At 41.0% G+C, this 22,709-nt stretch overlaps 1 pseudogene; it reads left to right on the forward strand.

Moving 5' to 3' along the window:
• The first annotated feature begins 10,011 nt into the window (after nucleotides 1–10,011).
• Nucleotides 10,012–10,559, forward strand: LOC147461851 (large ribosomal subunit protein eL19y pseudogene; annotated as a pseudogene).
• Nucleotides 10,560–22,709: the final 12,150 nt, after the last annotated feature.

Consider the following 22,709-nt stretch of genomic DNA (forward strand, 5'->3'; position numbering starts at 1 on the left):
CAATCGGGACCACCCTTCTCATAGACATTAGCAACCCGATCCAAGCCCCCACTTTCCACCCCCACACTCACACTTATTTGTGTGTCCTAATTACTACCACAATGGTTGTTCAACATATAAGTTCCTTGATTAGGTTTCGATTCACAAGATTCATTAAGATAGTCCTTCAACCCGTATTGCAAAGAGACAACAAGAAAGTAACTCTAGTAAAAAATTTACTCAAAACTTATTCATTAAAATTCCAATGTTCTAGAGGTACAACATCACCCCTCTAGCGAGAGTTTACTCCTCCCGTTGTCGCCTAGCTACCCATTTAACTAGGTATGTCCACTGCATAAAACACACACCATGAACATTCCCACCGCATAGAACGCAAGACGTGGGTTCCCACAGCAAAGAACACAAGTTGTGGGTAGAGGCCCTAAGCTAGTAACTCTAGCTACTACGAAATCATCGCGAGCCGCCCCCCGTGATGAGTAGGGGGATCAGGACTAGTTTCAACATTGGAAATAGAAATGAACAGGCCAAGCTAAATTTTCCTTAGCAGACATTCTTTCCTATCTCAAACAGTATATCCAACAACCATTCTTTCCTACTTAGAATTTAATATACATTTCAATTCAAATGCCGAGGTTTGCGTTGGACTTCTCCAACATGTTTAGGGATATGTTCTTTCCTAACTTATCGTATGCAATGTTAAATTAAACAAACTTGAATTAAAATGTGACCTACCTCCTCAATTTTCTCGTCATTGATCCGTAAGTTGGCCGGTACTTGGTCGTCCATGGGAGCTTTCCCTTTCCCATTCGAGTTGCTTGTCCCCGCCTCGCGGTTATGGGAAGCACCGAAACGAGTTCTCTTTACCGGGGCCATTTTATACTCACTACTTAATTGACAACTTGGAAAAAGAGAGCTAGCATTTGAGAGTAACATACGACCAAAATGACAGATTAATTTCAATAAGCAAATCCCTTTTTACTAGAGGTTTGATTACTTCAAGACAAGAGATTTCTGATAGCACCTTACTTGTTCTATGGGAATTGGCTCTAAGGTTAATTATTTGGCCTAGATAGTTAAGAATTACATGTTTCTTCTCAATCTATTTACTAGAGATGAATTCGGCATGCTTAATCACTTCCTAATGCAAGTAGAGGTTTGCAGATTTACCTTATGCATAGGTGAGAGGGTTTCTCCCTTACTAGTGATTAATGATGGATTAATTTCACTAATTGAATCCTAATCTATGAGCTAATTGATTCTAATTTAGTGAGTTAGGTCTTTGAGCGAGCTCAATGGAGCGAGCTTTGAAGCGAGATTTTTTTGGCCGCCCTCCCTAGCTCTCCTTCCTCCTCCTTCGTCCTTTTGCCTCCCATGTGCATCCTCCCCTCCACGTGCTTCTCCTCCTCAGCCTCCTCCTCCAACATCCTCCCTCCCCTCCACCTTCTTCCTCCATCTCCTCCTCCTTGCTCATCCCTCTCTTCTACCTCATTCCTCCCTCTCTCTTTTCTCTCTCTGTCTTTCCCCTCTCTCTTTATGTCTCTCTCTTTCCTCTCTCTCTCTCTCTCTCTCTCTCTCTCTCTCTCTCTCTCTCTCTCTCTCTCTCAAAAAACGCAGCCGTTTTTTGACCTAGTAGACAGCAGTCCACTCTTTTGATCATAATTTCTTCATCCGAACTCCGATTTGGGTGATCTATAGCCTCAATCGAAGAGCACGAAGTCTTGTACGCATTGATGTAAAGACAAAAATTTTCAGAGTTATGGAAGGCATTTCTGTAGTAGCATTTCCGAAGTGAACAGGTTCAACAAAATTGATTCTCATCTCCTATTTTACATACAATGTCTTCCGGCACTCGCAAGGGTTCTTCTTCTTCAACAAAGTCCACAACCATTGTGGAAAATGATCCAAAATCTCCTAAGTGTGGAGATAGCAACACAACCACCCAACCAACGACATCGGAAACCATGATCATGGCGTACTTGGTATCATTGCAAGAGACCGTAAACAAACAAGGCGAAGACTTACGAGCACTTGCAATGGAGAATGGCACACTAAGGGTACTTGTGGTTGAGAATGAGAATCTCAAGAGGACACTTGAGATGCAAACAACACGTTTGATGCAACTTGAAGAGGAAGTCAAGGAATGTAAATGCTCTCTTGTGGACTTAAATGCTTTGAAGGAGCGGATGAGCAAAGTAGAGCATGACCATGTATTGAAAGGGGAGAAATTTGACACTATGAGCCGGGATGTATGTGACATGAAAAATGTATGCACAAACAAGTCTTGGGCTGATGTATGTGGTAGCAATGTGGTTTCTAATTCCTCACTCATGCAAGCTATGGTTCAAACAAAGAATGTTGAGAATGTGGATGTGGAGGAGTTGAAGGAATGGGAGCGACGTTCCAAGAACATTTTTATTCGTGGAATTCCCAAAGAGAAGTTAGAGACACCTCCTTCTCTTGCCATTGTTATTGAAGATTTCTTCAAAACCCACTTTGGCATGTCCAGAGTTATGGTCTATGGAGCACATATAGTGGGGAAGCAAGGAGCTCCTCCCTCGGGAGAACGGCCAATTGTATGCACCATGCCGGATGAGACCAAGCGAAAGATTATCCTTGATAATAGTTGGATCTATTTAAGGGATACAAAATGTTTTGTATGTGAAGATCGCACTATTAAGCAACAAAATATGCGTCGCAAGGCATATGAGGAAAAGAATAATAAAAAGAAGGAGATCTCTCATGAAGAAAATGTGCCCAAGGAGGAGGCAAGTCTCTCAAGAAAATAGGGATGCGTGACCTATGAGACCGAGTTACAAAAGAAAATATGCTTTTAGAATTGTAATGGATACCCATGGAATGCGGGGGTTGGCATTGATGAACTAACAAGCAAAGCCGATGTTGTACTTCTTGTTGAAACTTGGGAGCATGATACGCAAAGGATTAACGGCTTGGAGGATTACAATGTACATTCATTGATGTGGTCAAAGAATCTCAAGCAACGAAGAGGACAAGGAGGGGTAGCATGTATGGTTAAGAAAGGATTGGAAGATTTTGTATGAATTGTGAAAGATGACAAGTACAAACGTTATGTATGGATGAAAATTATGACACCAAAAAGAGCACCCATTTTTGTATCCGGTTGCTACATTCCTCATCATGATTCTCCCTTTTATGCTTGCATGGATAGAGATCAACCATTTTCTGATTTGGAAGAGGACATTGCTTATTTCAAAGGTGAAGGTGATGTTATTGTATTTGGGGATATGAATGCTCGCACAAAAACATTGCAACATGATACTCAACAATTTGATATGCCATACATTTCAAGGGAGTTGGAGGAAGTTCACTTGTATGATCATACTTCAATGGATGAGAAAGAGCCGGATCACTATGGAAAGTTACTTTTACACATGTGTAATAGCACGGGTATGCTCATTGCCAATGGTGTATCTTTGTGGAGTGGAACCAATGGATTTACATGTAGGAGACATAATGGGGATAGTGTGATTGACTATATGCTACTCTCTGAAGCCATCATGTATCGCATAAAGAGTTTTATGTTTGGTCAATGGACCCCGGAATCCGACCATCGCACCTTATGTATTGACCTTTCATGTGGAGAAGCAACTAAGCATGATAATCTCAGCCAAAGGAAAGAGAAGTTATCACTATGTATGGATTTCAAACGGGCACCAATGTACATTGAAATGGTTGAGCAAAAACTATGGATGACAAAGCTTCAATGTGATGCACCATTGGAAACTAAATGGGAATCTTTCAAGAAAGCTATTTGTTCTTGTGCGGAAGAATGCTTTGCCATAAAGCATCTCCATGGTATCAACAAAGATAGATCACGCAAAAGGTGGTTTGATAAAGAATGTCAAGATGCTCAAAAGTCCTTGATAAAGCTTGATGCAACTATGGACAAAGAAAACTATCAAAGTCATTTGCATACATACAAGGCATTGATTCAAAAGAAGAGAAGAAGATGGGAAGTAAAGCAAGAAGAATTTCAAGTCCAAGAAAAGGCACATGCATGTGGAAGATTTTGGAGAAACTTGAGGGGCAAGCGGGTTGATAATTTTGGTAACTTGAGTCTAGTGGATATGTACACACATTGTAGGCAATTATATGAGCAAGCAAATGCTGAAAAAATGCCATTTTATGGTTCACTCCCATGTATGCCCTCTTTTTTTACTATTGAGGATGTATGCGGTGGGCTTGAAAAGTTGGCCACTCGCAAAGCGGGAGATCTTCAAGGTATCAAGCCGGGGATGATAAAATGGACTGGAGATTTTACCCATGAGTGGATGTGTGATATGTTCAACCTTGCACTTCAACATGGTATGCCTTATGATTGGAGTACTAATTGGGTTAAGCCTTTGTATAAAGGAGGGGATGTAAAGAATGTAAGCAACTACCGGACTATAATGGTTGGGTCTCTTATGGCAAAGTTTTTTGGGTGCATAATGGAGATGAAATTGAGTGATTGGGCTGAAGAGAATGACAAGCGTACAAAGGGACAAGCGGGTTTTCGTCGATGCCATAGCACCATTGATCATCTTGTCACTCTTCGTGTTCTCATGGAGGAAAGTCGGTTGAAAGGCAAGCGATTGTATTGTTGTTTTGTGGACTTTAAGAAAGCCTTTGATATGATTCCACGTAACAATTTGTGGAGAAGGATGGAAGAACTCCAAGTGCCAAGTGAGTTTATGCTTGCGGTTTATCGAATCTATGAGAAGGTGATTTGTCAATTGCGCATGGTAAGAGAAATTTCAGAAATTTTTGTAAGCACTATTGGGGTTAAACAAGGATGTCCATTGTCACCAACTCTCTTTGGTCTATGCATCGATCAATTGGAACAAATGGTACTTGACTTTATGCAAGAAGAAGGCATTGAAGAGGTCACTATTTGCAATGCGGTAATCATGCTTTTGTTGTATGCGGATGATGTAGCCTTGGGTTCCTCAATAACATAGAGGTATGGCATAGGTGTCCTTGTAGAGACTTGTTGTTATCACACTATGGACCCAGTGCCATAGGGTTCCGTAGTAACATAGAGGGGACTCAATAGCCCTAGTTCCATTGAGTGCCAATATACCTATGGCCCTAAGGCGATAAGATGTCTAATTTAATTTCATTGCCCACTATTCCATTGAGAGATCCTATAGACCTAGAGTCATAGGGATGCCATGTTACCCATGCAGGTGCTTGTGAATGAGTCTTACCACGCACCGAGAGAGTTTTTTCGAGCAAAAACAAACCCGAGCAAGTGTTTGTACGCAATATAGTAAATTTTATCATCAACAAAATATTTATTGTTTGTTATATATTGATGCACTACAACAAAAAGAGTTTTCAATGGATAGACTATCTCTTAAATTCCAAAAGATCAAAGTTTAATTTGAAAAAAGTAACACAATATTTGAAAATATTATCTTTTCGCTCAATCTCTATTTATCTAACTGTAATATCCTCTGCTTCTACTCTTCTTTGGCTTGGATTTTTCTCGCTTGGGCTTCACATGTTTGAGCATGAAGTAAGATTGATAGACTAGTAAGAGCTCTAGACCTTTACTTAATGCTTAAGTCACCCTATGTTTCTTTTTGTAAGGTAAGTGCTCCCTTGTCTAGTACTTTGGTTCTTGATTGTCATTTATACTTGAGAGCATGTGCATCCTTCCTCCTCTTAGCCACATCAATTTGATAGAAATTTATAACACCTCATTAGTTCATTTATACACCAATCGTCCCTTCCATGTCATCTTGCCCTACCCATACTACAAGGTTATAATCTTCATACAAGGGCACCCTTTTTACACGACACATGTCCAACAAACACCATTAATTATGAAAGACTTCTTTTGTTAAAATAAAATCATGTTTTTCTTTAAATGGCCAATATAAGCCCTTTTTAATCAATTTACAAAAACAACAATCAAAATTAATAGAGTTCTATGCCTTAAATTTTCTAGAAAGACATCATCATAATTGAAAAAATTTAGTTGGAAACAAATAAAATATTGAGGATCTTTTTACCATACAATGTGAAAACTTCAAGGCTTTAATTGAACAACTTCTTTCACAAAGATTGAAGATGATGCTCCTTTCCATTTTGAATCATTGTTTGAAAAAATATGGCAGATGTGAGGAAGGCCATAGCATCCACCACACAATGGGCACATCATCATCAAAATATGCTTTACATCTTTGGTCATGTGGAATATTCGTACCGCCACCAATTATAAAAGGCGAATTCGGCTCCAATCTAAGAAGATAAAAGCCATGCCATACCCTAAAAGGTGGTACTAGAGCCTTCTTCAAATCTGGAACGATAGTTTCAACAAGAGGGAAGGTCGGTGCAGTGACTTTGTATACTAATTTTTTTGCAACAAATTCAGTTTGTTTTGAGCTTGTGTCTGCTCAAGATAAGGTTGTATCCATCAGAAAGAACAATGCTTAGATCTCTCTCTCTCTCTCTCTCTCTCTCTCTCTCTCTCTCTCTCTCTCTCTCTCTCTCTCTCTCTCTCTCCAATATCACTATCATTGGAAAAAACTTCATTAAAAACCAGGCCTTAAGTATATTTTAAAGGGCTAAAATCAAAAATTCCACGCTAGTTTTGAGGGTGGCATTGAAGGAATCTGGCTAAATTTGGAGGATTTTAGTGTAAACCTCGATAAAAATCCTTTTTTTTGGTTAAGATATTCGATGTTCTTTTTTCCATTGGTTCCTACAAAAGGTTTTGGTGAGCACTTCCTCACAGGATCCTCTCTCTCTCTCTCTCTCTCTCTCTCTCTCTCTCTCTCTCTTAGTCAAGAGGATATAAGATCCTTGGAACACCATTACTTTTCAAGTCACAACCAAAACTCCTATTAACTATTTCAGTATTTAGACCTCCACTCACAATTTTAATTGGTCTAGATCTTCCAATCATTCAAAGTTTCTTGCTAGAAAGTGGATATTTACAGCATGACTCCATCAATGCTGATTGACTAGTCTGTCATACGAATATGGCACATAAAAAAGAAGCTAAACTATAAACTATCACATAATTGCTCCACCTAAAACACCAGTTAGCACGCAGCATGGGCATGGTTTTTCCCCCAATGCAACAGTTTAAGTCTTCTGGTCAAAGATGGCTTAGACAAAACAGACAGCCCCATTAAACCAGACTTTTAGCATGGTTAATAATCGAGCCACTTGCAAGATAGTGAGGCAAGCCCTTAAATTCTCCATTGCATGTACATCATTCCTCACAATTGCATTGGTATGATCAACAAACTTTTGGAGGCACATTTGCTTCATAGAGCCAGGTACGTATATGGTGGTGAGTTTGCCTACTGCATAACATCTTTGATAGCATAGAGCAAAGGAAAAAGTGGGCACCCTTGTCTTATGGATGTATGCCATGGAATAACATCTCCAAGAGTACCATTAACTGAAATTCTAGCTGATGCATTCCCAAAAAGAATGTGAAAAAGAATCTGTCCAAACCCATATCATATAGACTTTGAAGTATGAACTCCCATTCAATTATATCATAGGCCTTATCATACGCTCTGTGGCCGATTTTTTGTGAGAAGATCTTTTAGAAGAGAGTTCCATCAAACCATACTTTTAGCATGGTTAATAATCGATCCACTTGCAAGACAGTGAGACAAGCCCTAAAATTCTCCATTGTATGTACAACATTCCTCACAATTGCATTGATATGATCAAAAAACTTTTGGAGGCACATTTGCTTCAAAGAGCCAGGTATGTCTATGGCAGTGAGTTTGCCTTACTGCATAACATATTTAACAAGCCAATCCAAGGCATCAGACGATATAGCATAGAGCAAAAGAGAAAGTGGGCACCCTTGTCTTATGGATTTATGCAATGGAATAACATTTGTAAGAGTACCATTAGCTGTAAGAGTGAAAAAGAATCTGTCCAAACACATATCATATAGACTTTGAAGTATGAACTCCCATTCAATTCTATCATAGGCCTTATCATACGCTCTGTGGCCGATTGACCGCGAGAAGATCTTTTAGAAGAGAGTTTTTTGCAATTTTACAGTGCAGTGAGTAGCATCATATCTAATAAGCAATGAATTATTATGCTCTTAGAAAGTTGCACGCTGGTGCTAGTACTACTACTTGTAGTCAGTTGAGATATTGGTGGCTGCAGGAATCATATCATAGTAGTGTAAGCTGTTGCTCATGCCTCCTGCTTCTTCCCAATATTGGATGGCCAATTAGCTCTCAATTCCTAATTGCACCTGCATGATTTACTACTTGACTTCCACTACAATGCTGCTACATCTCCGTGGAGCTACTTCACATTAACCAACTCTTGAGAACACCGTATTCTATGTTGAATCGGTCATGACAGATATTTCTGTTTGTCTGCAGATCATTCCCAAATGTTTGTCCCATCAAATTTTCAAATAGATTATCAATATAGCTGGATGAGGAGTGTGACTGAAGCCAAAGGCTCATCAAACCATGACTTGCACTAGTGGAAATATTCCCCAATGCCTTTCCATCGACATTGATTTGTCTACCACTAATCCCCTCACACACTCTGCTAAAAGCGCAAGAAGCTAGCTGCACTAAATCCATAGCCTTAATTACTTGAGGATTGTAAGCTTTGAATGTCTGCAGTTGAAATGCGTCGCGTGAAAAGGACTGCAGCTCGTGAGAGACAGTTGAGCGAGAGGCATGGCGGGACACATGAAAACTGCAGGAGTGAACACCGAGTGAAGCGAGGATAGTTTTTCTTAGCGTGCACACAATGCGTTTGATTTTGATTCGCTACTTCATAGAGAGGGAAGAAAGTAAAAGTTTAGCTGTCACAATCAACACCCCCGGCATCGCTCACCCTACTGATCCTTTAATGCAATGACAATATTGCGACACCCCCAGCCTTGATAGAACCCCCCCGTCTCTGCATAATCACACCCAGTTGCCGTCGCCTGCCTCCATCTGTAGAATGCACATGTGCCATCCATGGTTATCATTGCTTCATTGCTCTTTCTTCGCCCTCTGCTGTATGCATCACCAAGAGCTTGATAGCATCATGGCGATTTCTCAGTACTACTTTGGACCTCTCTCTCTCTCTCTCTCTCTCTCTCTCTCTCTCTCTCTCTCTCTCTCTCTCTCTGTGTGTGTGTGTGTGTGTGTGTGTGTGTGTGTGTGTGTGTGTGTAAAAAAAAACTTTCTAAAAGAGCGCGCGCCGGCGCGCGATCTTTCAGAGAGTTTCTTTTTGACTGAGAGAGAGAGAGAGAGACAAAGAGAGAGAGGGAGGAGAAGAAGAAGAAGACCATTCGTCCCATTAGGGTTTCGTGAGAGTGGGCGGCCATGGTGTCCCTCAAACTCTGCCAACGGGATCATCGCATGCGAAGTTTGTATATATAGAGATAGAACCTCATTGTAACTCTCATGTCTAGCTGGTGGCAGATGGCGACTCCCTAGTAGAGCGATAGACCCATCTGCTAGCACACAGAAACTAGCACACAAGCAGAAACGTCACCACACTTGGTGGTTGACTTCGACTCAAGTCAAACGTTGCCGACGGGAGCATCGCATGCCGGTTGATAAAGTGGGTCGAAGTTGTGCGGGTGGGGACTACTGTAGGCATATCAAGACTGGTTGCACCCTCCGCACACAAACCGCTTTATTCACCGCATTCTCGCTAATTAAAATACTTTATGTGCCTTTTCTATTTATTTTGTGTAGATTTGCTATTTATTAGCCTTGAGTCCCACGTGTATAGGGAGGACATTTTAGACCTTCATTGTCAGCCTTGTTATCAAATTGCATTTAGCTTGTTGGTGACATAAGCAAGAGCTACGAGGGAGTGCTCTGCTCAGAGGCCTACTCCATGTGAGGTGCAAGGGGAAAGGAGGCCCAGGTTGGTCGGATGCTCACATGGAGTTGCTAAGGGTGCTACGCTTCCTGGTGGTTTTGTCGTGTGGAGGTGGGTATCAATGTCTGGCTCGATCCCAATGAGGTCAATGAAATCTCTATGGTCAATTCAAGACAAAATATCAAAAAGTTGGTCAAGGATGTCTTTGTGATTCGGAAACCGAATAAGATACACTCGCAGGCAAGAGCAAAGCGTGCTTTGGAGGCTAAAAGGAAAGACCGTCATTCAGGATATGGTAAGGGGCGGGGTATAACTAGGGAGGCCAAGCTACCCTCTAAAGTTCTTTGGTTGAGACAAATGCAAGTGATTCGCCGGTTGTTGCTGAGAAAGTACCGGGAGGCTAAGAAGATTGACAAGCATATGCACCATGATATGTATATGAAGGTCAAGGGTAACGTGTTCAAAAATAAGCGCATGCTCATGGAGAGTATTCAAAAGTCTGAAGCTGAGAAGGCTCGTGAGAAGACACTGTCTGATCAGTTTGAAGCCCGTAGAGCTAAGGGAAAAGCTATCAGGGAGCAAAAAGTGCCAGGAGGGAAGAGCGCTTGGCACAGGGATTGAGTACTGAAGTAGCACGAGCCATCCCTGCAGCTTCCCTAAGGCCACCAAGAAGTCGACGAAGAAGTGAGCAGCATAGCAAGATTTAGCTAAGAGGTGTGACTCGATAGCACTTAAATAGAAACCTTGGACCTTTGAGATTGTGTAATGAGAAATATGTTTTGCTTTACTCTTGAAAGCATGACTATTGCAAGCCTAAAAGGGTTTGCATTTTGCAATTTTTCCACATCTCTTCTTTGACTATTGGTCATTGTTGCCGAGACTGTTACAATGTCTTTTATGTTGTTTCCAAAGGGGAAAATAAGAAGAATAAGAGAGTTTTAACAACTATCCCAAGAGACCTTAAAGATATAGCCGACGAGGAGGTTTAGCAGTAGTGCCTATCCAGAGGTCTCCTTTTGCTGCCTCTACCCGTCCCCAACAGAAGTTCTGAACTCTTGCCTCGCAGGAGCGCGTGCTCTCCCTACCCTACCTCGCTTAGTCCAACAATCATTAGGATTCTTCACACTAGATGCTTAATTGGGTTGGGAAAAACCTACTCAAGTCACAAAACAATGTTGTGACAAGAGATTAGGTTGGGTTGCATGCATCAACATGGAGAAGCTCTACTTGTGACACAGTACAAGGTCGCATGACACACATCGGCACAGATATGTTGATCCTACAACATGCACGATATTCGCCTCCTCAGCCTCTTCCCTTCTAGCCTTCCCTTGCCCATATATGATCCCCTCCTCCTCCTCCTCCTCCTCCTCCTCCTCCTCCTCCCTCTCTCTCTCTCTCTCTCTCTCTCTCTCTCTCTCTCTCTCTCTCTCTCTCTCTCTCTCTCTCTCTCTCTCTCTCTCTCTCTCTCTCTCTCTCTCTCTCTCTCTCTCTCTCCCTCCTCCATCTCTCTCAATCTCTTTTAAAAAAGATTCCACGCTGGTGCGAGCTCTTTTTGAGATTTTTTTTTTATAAAGAGATTGAGAGAGAACGAGGAGAGAGAAAGAGAGGGGGAGGGGTTAAAAAAAAACCTAGGTTTAGTGTAATCACACCTGCAAATTTTGAGATTTACCTCTAAATTTTAAATTTGAAAGTGAGAAAACCAACAAAATGTAGAGAAATTTAGCGTCACTTGGTGTAAAAACCTTCAAATTTAGTCAGTTTACCACTAAAATTCTCATAGGTAGGTTTGCCAAGTTTTCAGAACAAAGTTTTTTTTTAGCACTGGTCCCTGCCCGTATGTGAAAGAGTTCACATCTCTTTCAAAGAGATTTTTTGAAGGGTTTTGTTTATACCTTCTTGACTCATCTATTGTGAGTTTCCTATTCCTTCAAAACCAAATTTGTCAGTGATTAGGGACCCTGAGATTTACCTTACCTAGCTAACACAGTCTCAACGTGGCACAATGTTGTTTGTTTTAGAACAACCAACGTCTTGGAAGTTACCCCTTGGAGGGGGTCACCTTATGGGGTTCTAAGGATCGATGCTTGGGCCACATCATTCTGCAAAAGGATAGATGCAATGCTATACTACCATCCATTTGAATTGCTATGAGGCATTGATGGACGTACAACTCCCAAACAGTAGATAGAGTACAAACAAAAATGGAGGGCTAAGACGCATTAGGAAAAGAATTTCAAAGGAGTACAACGACAATCATACACCATGTCTCTAAGAAGTGTATTTAGCATAGGGGCATTACACGTTGGGTGAGTAATCTGGGTTGAGGCATGACGAACAACTCAACAAACTAGGAACCCCGAGCAGTCTAGGAACTTTGAGTTGTGCTCATATAAACATGGAAAATTTAAGAGAAGGTTTTTACACTAAATTTATCTAAAATTTGTAGGTTTATTCACCATCTACTTTGAATTTGGAAGATAAATCTCAAAATTTGTAGGTAGAATTACACTAAACCTAAGTTTCTATTGATATGGGTAGGTGAAAGAGAACTAGCATGTGGACAAATTTGTCATAAGAAAATTGTGAGTCATAGCTTTATTAACCTTGCATACTCTTCTATCAAAGCATTCTTTGTAATCCCCCACCATTACCACCTCCCTTGACACGTTTGTCGCCATCACTTTTGGCAACACCACTAACTCCCACTCCCCCCCGATAGAAGGCTACCTATGATGGTGTGATCCAAACTTTAATATATACCATGATGTGGATTTTCTCAAAAGAATAGCCTCATTGCAGTAATAGAATTATTTTCAAGTTTCCTGCGTTTTCTCTAGAGTAACTTTAAATGCATAGTATGTTTACCCACAATAGCTTGACATAGAGCAAGAGAGAGGAGGAGAAGAAGAAGAAAAATTGAATAGAAGCTCAAGCTCCCAGACTCTCCTTATTCATGAGATTTGTTCAAGTGGAAACAACCTTACTCTTTTAGTGTAAGTCTCGTGGCCCTACATGTAGGGAGGTAGAAATAGGAGATTTATATCCATTGGAATCATGGTGCTACTATTCCCAACAAGGATCCAATATGGTGGTAGAAATAAGCTTCCAATATCTGAGGGCCACTAGTTCCAAGAAGAGGAATATCAACATGCCATTGTTCCAATTGTTATAACCTCCCTAGGTCCACATGGCGTCCTCTAATCAAATGAGACCTCCTATGTCCTTGGTACTCATGTAGGTTCCCTTGAATGGCATGAGTGCCCTTTAGAGCTTCTACATTGGCACCCTACGAGCCTAGGCCCACATGGTTCACTCAAATGTAATGAGAGTATCTATGTACGTGGTTTCAATGTAGGTTCCCTGTAGTGGTGCAAATGTCCCTTTAGATCTTATACATTGGCACAATGTAAACTACCTCACATTCTCTAGCCGTGCCCAATACCCGTACACCTCTGACTAGAGGTGCATGAACATTAGGACCATCGGATTAAAATATTGTCTTTATTGGTCAATGCCTATATTCATGGTTCCTACATACGTGCACACCCTTGTATCTCTCATTAAATTAGAGGTAGAACTCTAAAGTAGAATGTTTGGGAGCATAGGTTGCTCTCTATTTTAATGAGAGATCTCATGGTCCTAGGGTCTTAGTGCTGCCATTGTGGCCATGTAGGTGCCTTTAAGTGGCATAAATGCTCCTCTTGATCTTTTACTTTGGCACCTTATGGCACTATGAGGGTGTCTCTAATGTAATAAGAGATCATATGTCCCTTGGACCATAGAGTGGCATAGGTGCCCTTGTAGAACCATGTTGTTGTGATACTATAGAGCTAGGGGTTTTGTCCACTGCAATGCATGTAGTGGACAAAACCCTTTTTCCTTCTGGTTTATTTCTAAAATGTGACCTTTACCATAAGCTTAAAGTTACTAGAATGTCAGAAAGTGTATCTTAGCTTGACTATGTAGTATTATGCGTACCTGGGAATATGTCGTATGTACACCGGGTTATAATCTCGTCTTTATTGACCAATATCTATATTCATGGGTGCAATATACGTGCACACCAAGGGCTACATGACAATGAATGTAGTGGAGGAAACCCCTTTGCCTTCTGGTTTATTTCTAAAATGTGACCTCTATGATAAGCCTAAACTAACTAAAATGTCAAAAATTGCATCTTAGCTTGACTATAGTACTATGTGTACCTGGTAATATGTCCCATTTATAATGTGCATACAAGTCCTAAACCCTAGCAACCTATGGTGCAATCAAAATGGGTTTTTAAAGGCACCTAGGCCACCGTATGGCTTGTGGGTCATATCATCTCTCATAACATTACAGGTAGCCTGTGTGTCGCTAGGACCATAAGCTGCCAAAGTAGAAGCTTTAGGACCATAGGTTAATCTTTATTTTAATGAGATATCCTATGTTCCTAGGGTTGTAGGGATACCATTGTGGCCATGTAGGCACCCATAAGTGGCGTAAATGTTCCTCTAGAGCTTTTACTTTGGAACCTTATGTCCCTAGGAGGGTGTTTCCAATTTATAAGAGATCCTATGACCCTAGGGCCATAGGGTGGTAAAGGTTCCCATGTAGAACAAGATTGTTGTCACACTATGGACTTAGGGTCATAGGGTTCCTCAATAACATAGAGAGGAGGCATAGACGCCCTTGTAGAATCTAATTGTTGGCATACTATGGACCTAGGGACATTCGGTTCCTCAATAACATAGAGGGATGGCATAGGTGCCCTTGTAGAAACTTTTTTTTGTCGCACTATGGACCTACAACCATAGGGATTTGAAGGAACATAGAGGGGATTCAATAGTCCTAGGTCCTATGGCCCTAAGGCCAAAAGATCTCTAATTAAAATTTATTGCCCACTATTCCAATGAGAGATCCTATTGCCCTAGAGTTATAGGGATCCCTAGAGTTATAGGGATGCCATGTTACCCATGCAGGTGCTTGTGAATGGCTCAAATGCTCCTCTAGGGTGCCGCACCCTATGGCCCTAGGTTCAAAGGCTGTAATGAGGGTTCCTATGGTGTTATGGCTATAAAGAAACCATTGTGCACATGTAGGTGCCCTTGAGGGCAAAATGGAGAGTTAAAACTGGCATGCTATTGCCCTAGGTCCATAGGGGACCTCTAATCAAATGAGAGTTTCAATGTCCATGGTACACATGTAGGTATACTTGAATAGCCTAAGTGCACTTTATAGCTTCTACATTAGCATCCTGTGGCCCTAGGTCCACATGGTGTCATCTTGTCAAATGAGAGATCCTATGTCCATGGTACCCATGTATGTTCCCTTGAATGGCATGAGTTCCCTTTAGAGATTCTACATTGGCACCTATGGACCTAGCGCCACATGGTTCACTCAAATGTACTGAGAGTATCTATGTACGTGGTTTCAATGTAGGTGCCCTATAGTGGTGCGAATGTTCCTTTAGATCTTATACATTGGCACAATGTAAACTACCTCACATTCCCTAGCCGTGCCCAATACCCAAACACCTCTGACTAGAAGTGCATGAACATTAGGACCATTGGATTATAATCTTGTCTTTATTGGTAAATACCTATATTCATGGGTCCTACATACGTGCCACCCACGTATCTCTCATTTAATTAGAGGTAGAAGCTCTAAAGTAGAATATCAAGGAGCATAGGTTGCTCTCTATTTTAATGAGAGATCTCATGGTCCTAGGGTCATAGTGCTGCCATTGTGGCCATGTAGGTGCCCTTCAGTGCCATAAATGCTCCTCTTGATCTTTTACTTTGGCACCTTATGGCACTATGAGGGTTTCTCTAATCTAATAAAAGATCACATGTCCCTTGGACCATAGAGTGGCATAGGTGCCCTTGTAGAACCATGTTGTTGTGATACTATAGACCTAGGGATGTTGTCCACTGCAATGCCTGTAGTGGACAAAACCCCTTTGACTCCTCATTTATTTCTAAAATGTGACCTCTACCATAAGCTTAAGGTAACTAGAATTTCAGACATTGTATTTTCACTTCACTATGTAGTATTATGTGTACCTGGGAATATGTCGTATGTACATCGGGTTATAATCTCGTCTTTGTTGACCAATATCTATATTCATGGGTGCAATATACATGCATACCAAGGGCTACATGACAATGAATGTAGTGGATAAAACCCCTTTGCCTTTTGGTTTATTTCTAAAATGTGACCTCTACGGTAAGCCTAAACTAACTAAAATGTCAAAAAAAATTGCATCTTAGCTTGACTATGTAGTACTATGCGTACCAGATAATATCTCCCATTCTGTGATGTGCCTACAAGTCCTAAACCCTAGAAACCTATGGTGCAATCAAAATGGGTCTTTAAAGTCACTTAGGCCACCCTATGGCCGCCGGGTCATAATATCTCTCATAACATTAGAGGTAGCCCGTGTGTCCCTAGGACCATAAGGTGCCAAAGTAGAAGCTTTAGGACCATAGTTTGATCTTTATTTTAATGAGAGATTGTATGGTCCTAGGGTACCATTGTGGCCATGTAGGCACCCTTAAGTGGCATAAATGCTCCTCTAGAGCTTTTAATTTTGAACCTTATGGCCCTAGGAGGGTGCTTCTAATCTACTAAGAGATCATATGACCCTAGGGCCATAGGATGGTATAGGTGCCCTTGTAAAACAAGATTGTTCTGGACTTATGGTCATAGGGTTCCTCAATAACATAGAGACAAGGCATAGTACAACCCGATTGTTGGCACACTATGGACCTAGGGACATTGGGTTCCTTAATAACATAGAGGGATGGCATAGGTGCCCTTGTAGAAACTTCTTGTTGTCACACTATGGACCTAGGGTCATAGAGTTTCTTAGTAACATAGAGGGGACTCAATAGATCTAGGTCCATTGGGTGCCAATATACCTATGGCCCTAAGGCTAGGGGATCTCTGATTAAATTTGAGTGCCCACTATTCCAATGAGATATCCTATACCCCTAGAGTCATAGGGATGCCAAGTTACCCATGCAGGTGCTTGTGAATGGCTCAAATGCTCCTCTAGACTTTCTACATTGGCACCCTATGGCCCTAGGTCCAAAGGTTGCCCTCTAGTCTAATGAGATTTCCTATGGTGTTATGGCTATAAAGCAACCATTGTGCACATGTAGGTGCGCTTGAGGGGCTAAATGTCCCTATAGAGTGTTTACACTGGCATGCTATTTCCCTAGGTCCATAGGGGGTCCACTAATCAAATGAGAGCTTCAATGTCCATGGTACACATGTAGTTATCGTTGAATGGCATGAGTGCCCTTTAGAGCTTCTACATTAGCATCCCATGGCCCTAGGTCCACATGGCTTCCTCTAATCAAATCAGAGCTCCTATGTCCATGGTACCCATGTAGGTTCCCTTGATTGGCCCGAGTGCCCTTTAGAGGTTTTACAAAACACCCTATAGACCTATGTCCACAGGGTTCACTCAAATGTAATGAGAGTATCTATGTACGTGGTTTCAATGTAGGTAGCCTGTAGTGGCACAAATGTCCCTTTATATTTTTTACATTGGCACATTGTAAACTACCTCACATTCTCTAGGCATGTGCAATACCCGTACACCTTGGTCTAGAGTTGCATGGAGATTAGGACCATCGATTTTAATCTTGTCTTTATTGTTCAATGCCTAGTTTCTCTCTATTTTAATGAGAGATCTCATGGTCGTAGGTTCATAGCGCTACCATTGTGGCCATGTAGAGACCCTTAAGTGCCTAAATGTTCCTCTTGATCTTTCACTTTGGCACCTTATGGCACTATGAGTGTGTCTCTAATCTAATAAGAGAGCATATGACTCTAGGGCAATAGGATGGCATAGGTGCCCTTGTAGAACCATTTTGTTGTGATACTATGGACCTAGGGGTTTCGTGCACTACAATGCATTTAGTAGAAAAAACCCCTCTTCCTTCTGGTTTATTTCTAAAATGTGACCTCTACCATATGCTTAAACTAGCTAGAATGTAAAAAAGTGTATCTTAGCTTGACTATGTAGTATTATGCGTACCTCAAAATATCTCCAATGTATATCGAGTTATAATCTCGTCTTCATTGATCAATATCTATATTCATGGGTGCAATATACGTGCACACCAAGGGCTACGGGACAATGCATGTAGTGGAGAAAACCCCTTTGCGTACTAGTTTATTTCTAAAATGTGACCTCTACAGTAATCCTAGACTAACTAAAATGTCAAAAATTGTGTCTTAGCTTGACTATGTAGTACTATGCATACCTGACAATATGTCCCATTTTGTAATGTGCCTACAAGTCCTAAATCCTAGCAATCTATGGTGCAATCAAAATGGTTTTTAAGGGCACCTAGGCCACCTTATGGCCCCCGGGTCATATTATCTCTCATTACATTAGAGGTTGCTTATGTGTCCCTAGGAGCATAAGGTGCCAAAGTAGAAGCTCTAGGACCATAGGTTGATCTTTATTTTAGTGAGAGATTCTATGGTCCTAGGGTTGTAGGGATACCATTGTGGCCATGTAGGCACCCTGAAGTGGCATAAATGCTCCTCTTGAACTTTTACTTTGGAATCTTATGGCCCTAGGAGGATGCTTCTAATCTAATAAGAGATCATATGACCCTAAAATTATAGGGTGGCATAGGTGCCCTTGTAGAACAAGATTGTTGTCACACTATGGACTTAGGGTCATAAGGTTCCTCAATAACATAGAGAGGAGGCATAGGTGCCCTTGTAGAATCAGATTGTTGGCACACTATGGACCTAGGTCCATTGTGTTCCTCAATAACATAGAGGGATGGCATAGGTGCCCTTGTAGAAACTTGTTGTTGTCACACTATGGACCTAGGGTCATAGGGTTCCTCAATAACATAGAGGGGACTCAATAGACCTAGGTCCATTGGGTGCCAATATACCTATGGCCCTAAGGCCAGGGGATCTCTAATTATATTTGAGTGCCCACTATTCCAATGAGAGATCCTATAGCCCTAGAGTCATAGGGATGCCATGTTACCCCTGTAGGTGTTTGTGAACGGCTCAAATGATCCTTTAGAGTTTCTACATTGGCACCCTATGGCCCTAGGTACAAAGGCTACCCTCTAATCTAGTGAGGGTTCCTATGGTGTTATAGCTATAAAGCAACCATTGTGAACATGTAGGTGCCCTTGAGTGGCTAAATCTATAGAGCGTCAACACTGGCACCCTATGGCCCTAGGCCCATAGGGGACTGTCTAATGAAATAAGAGCTTCTATGTCCATGGTACGCATGTAGGTACCCTTGAATGGTGTTAGTGACATTTAGAGATTCTACACTGGCATCCTATGGCCCTAGGTCCACATGATGCCCTCTAATCAAACAAGAGCTCCAATGTCCATGGTACCCATGTAGGTTCCCTTCAATGGCCTGAGTGCCCTCTCTAGAGCTTCTACATTGGCACCCTATGGACCTAGGCCCTTAGGGTTCACTCGAATGTAATGAGAGTATCTATGTACATGGTTTCAATGTAGGTGCCTTGCAGTGGCACAAATGCCCTTTAGATCTTCTACATTGGCACAGTCTAAACTACCTCACATTCGGTAGCCAGGCCCAGTACCCATACACCTCGGTCTAGAGGTGCATGGAGATTAGGACCATCAAATTATAATCTTGTCTTTATTGCTCAATATCTATATTCATGGGTCCTACATACGTGCACACCCACATATCTCTCATTAAATTAGAGGTAGAAGTTATAAAGTAGATTCTCTAGGAGCATAGGTTTCCCTCTATTTTAATGAGAGATCACATGGTCTTAGGGTCATAGCACTGCCATTGTGGCCGTGTAGGCACCCTTAAGTGGCCTAAATTCTCCTCTTGTTCTTTTAGTTTGGCACCTTATGGCACTATGAGGGTATCTCTAATCTAATAAGAGATCATGTCCCTAGGACCATAAAGTGGCATAGGTGCCCTTGTAGAACCATGTTGTTGTGATCATTAGGGAATTTTTGGACTCTCAAATGGGCCCTATTAGGACTTTCACTTTCTCCCTCTTGTCTAAAACGGGTGCATGGTAAAAATTTTACAAATGAAATCAAAACTTTTCGGACCTTTTGGGTTTGAAATGTACTCATCAAGATCTATCTATTGATATATACCATGCCATTAGATTCCTTATATTCTAGAAGATTCTATTTTTTAATGTGACAACTCCGTCTTATAAATTGAATCTCTCCCCACATTTCAGCTTCAGTGGGGAGGCTATAACTTCTACAATTTGTCAAAGTTTGGGGATCTAGAACCTACATTCTAAGATCTTTCCAATGATATGGTGGTTGATATGGTTTTGACAAAGCGTTTATGCACTTCACTGGGTTGCACTTTGGAAAAGAGAGGCAAAGTCAAACCTTCTTATAGGACCCCTTTGACAGTCCAAATTTTCCCTAATGACTATGGACCTAGGGGTTTTGTCCACTGCTGTGCATGTAGTGGACAAAACCCCTTAGCCTTCTGGTTTATTTCTAAAATGTGACCTCTACCATAAGCTTAAAGTAACTAGAATGTCAAAAAGTGTATCTTAGCTTGACTATGTAGTATTATGCGTACCTAGGAATATGTCCTATGTACATTGGGTTATAATCTCGTCTTCATTAATCGATATCTATATTCATGGGGGGTTAATTTTATTGCGAGTTAATCAATTCGTGTTTTTTTGGCTAAAGGTGATTCTTTTTCGAGTTTATAGAAGCGTGGATTTCATTCATATGTATGCTCTCTGAGGTGGTGTTGTGGTATGTGAAATAAGTACTGAGGGAAGGAGAGAGAAGAAGGATTAGACGGAGAGAGAAAAACATACTTGTAAAATAGATATAGGATCGGAGTGTGAGAGTACCGACAACGAGAGAGAGAGAGAGAGAGAGAGAGAGAGAGAGAGAGAGAGAGAGAGAGAGAGAGAGTTTGAGAGTGGGAGATGAGGGGGAGAGAGGATGCTAGAGAAAAGATAGGTTCAAAATGAAAAATGTCCGGCTCAAGTTTGGGCAAGAAGGTTCTCAAGCCGGTTCAAATTATTTCATTTAGTAACTTGGTATGAATTGTTTATGTGTTGGTTTAAGGTATATATTTTATAAATATCTCACATTTTAATTGAGATGAAAGTGGAGTGAAGTGAAAGTGGAGTTTTGCTGTGAAGAAGTAAAATTAGAAGAAGAGAAGGTATTGTGTGAGTGTGTGTGTGTGGGAGTGTGTGTGTGTGTGTGTGCTTTTTTTCTACTCACGTGTGTGTGTGTGTGTGTGTGTGTGTGTGTGTGTGTTTACCTGCATGAGATATTAAGTGTGATTATATTTCTCAAATTTAGAGTTTGCCTGTTCATATGCGTGTGAAAAGGTTCCAAAGCCGGGTCCACAAATAATGTTTCCCGAGCCCTAAGAGAGGCAGATAGTGGTGGTTACTCATTGCACTATTAGACGCTTATAATATTCATAGGGGAATAATAATCATAGTGACAAATCATGCATATTTTATTGCACGCTCCACTTTAAAAGTTAGTGGTGGAGTAGTAAATGATTATAATATTCATAGGGGCATAATAGTCATATTGACAAATCATGCATATATTATTGCACGCTCCACTTTAGCAGTTAGCATATGCTTTTTGAGAAGTGGGACCCCTCATGTCACGAACACATGCCACTCTTCCATCACTATCAAATTTGTTTTGAGACCATGCTGCTTTAGCCTATATAAATGTTACGAGGCAAGCAACATATGCAACACAAGTGACAATCAAGAGAGATTTTTATATTTTCCCTGTACTTATACAATGCCTGTAGGATATGCAACTACTGGTAATGAGGTAGTTGGTAAAATCCCTGAAGAGCTTCACAAACTCCCCCCCAATGCACCCCTTGAAGAAAAGAAGATGTTTACGCAGAGAGAGTATGACACAAACAAGGTGATCTGGATGTTCAACCACCTTAATCGCGTTCGCAACACCGGAGACCAGGAACTCAATGAATTCTTTGAGACAATGCGAGAAGCTCTGGGAAAGTGGGAGACATGGGGGTACATAGACAGCTCTCGGAGGTCCGCTTTGCAGGCAGAGATTGACCATTTGCTTGTCTGCAAACGCACAATCAACCTGGTCGACATCTCTGGCTCTAATGTGGTAGAAGATTGAGGTAAGATTTAAATAATTATGCACTAATTAATATATTTAAATAAATATGCACTAGCACATGATAAATTGTACTAGTGTGATGCAAGTTGTACTGTGTGTGTGTCTGCAGGTTTGATTCCCTACCTAATCATGTAAACAACTTATTTTAATTATATGATGCTTATTTTAACTATATGATGGTGTTCCACTCTTTTGTGCCTTGGTGAGAATAGTTCATATGTCAAGGTTTGGGACCGTCCCCTCTCTCTGTCTGACTTATTATTATTGAAGTAACTGTGAGACTTTTAATCGGCCTGGTCTACTAACACATCTTCAAGATCTGTCATAGCTTAGGGTATTGTTGATATCTTCTAGCTAAATTGAACCGCCAAATGTAACTACAAGTTGTTTGAAAGCCACAACGTAAAGCAAATCTTTGTGAGTTTTTTATATAATTCAAGTAAAAGATGAGCATGTCTTTAGTATTTATCCTACTTTTAGTAGAATGTTGTTTCCTGTCCGTAGGTGTTGTTGCAAACAAGGATAAATGCCTAATAAGCCAATTTGAACGTAGGAATTTAAAAAATATTGATGGTTGTATTTGCTTGGGCAGAGATCTCAAAGTAATGATACACGCATAGACTCTTGCATATAAAATAGTAATTAAAAACACTTTACTGATTTGAAGAACTGCTTACGTACATAATCACACACATATAAATAAATAT

The sequence above is a fragment of the Adiantum capillus-veneris genome, chromosome 3, assembly GCF_014529385.1.
Source record: "Adiantum capillus-veneris isolate H3 chromosome 3, ASM1452938v2, whole genome shotgun sequence".
NCBI lineage: Eukaryota > Viridiplantae > Streptophyta > Polypodiopsida > Polypodiales > Pteridaceae > Adiantum > Adiantum capillus-veneris.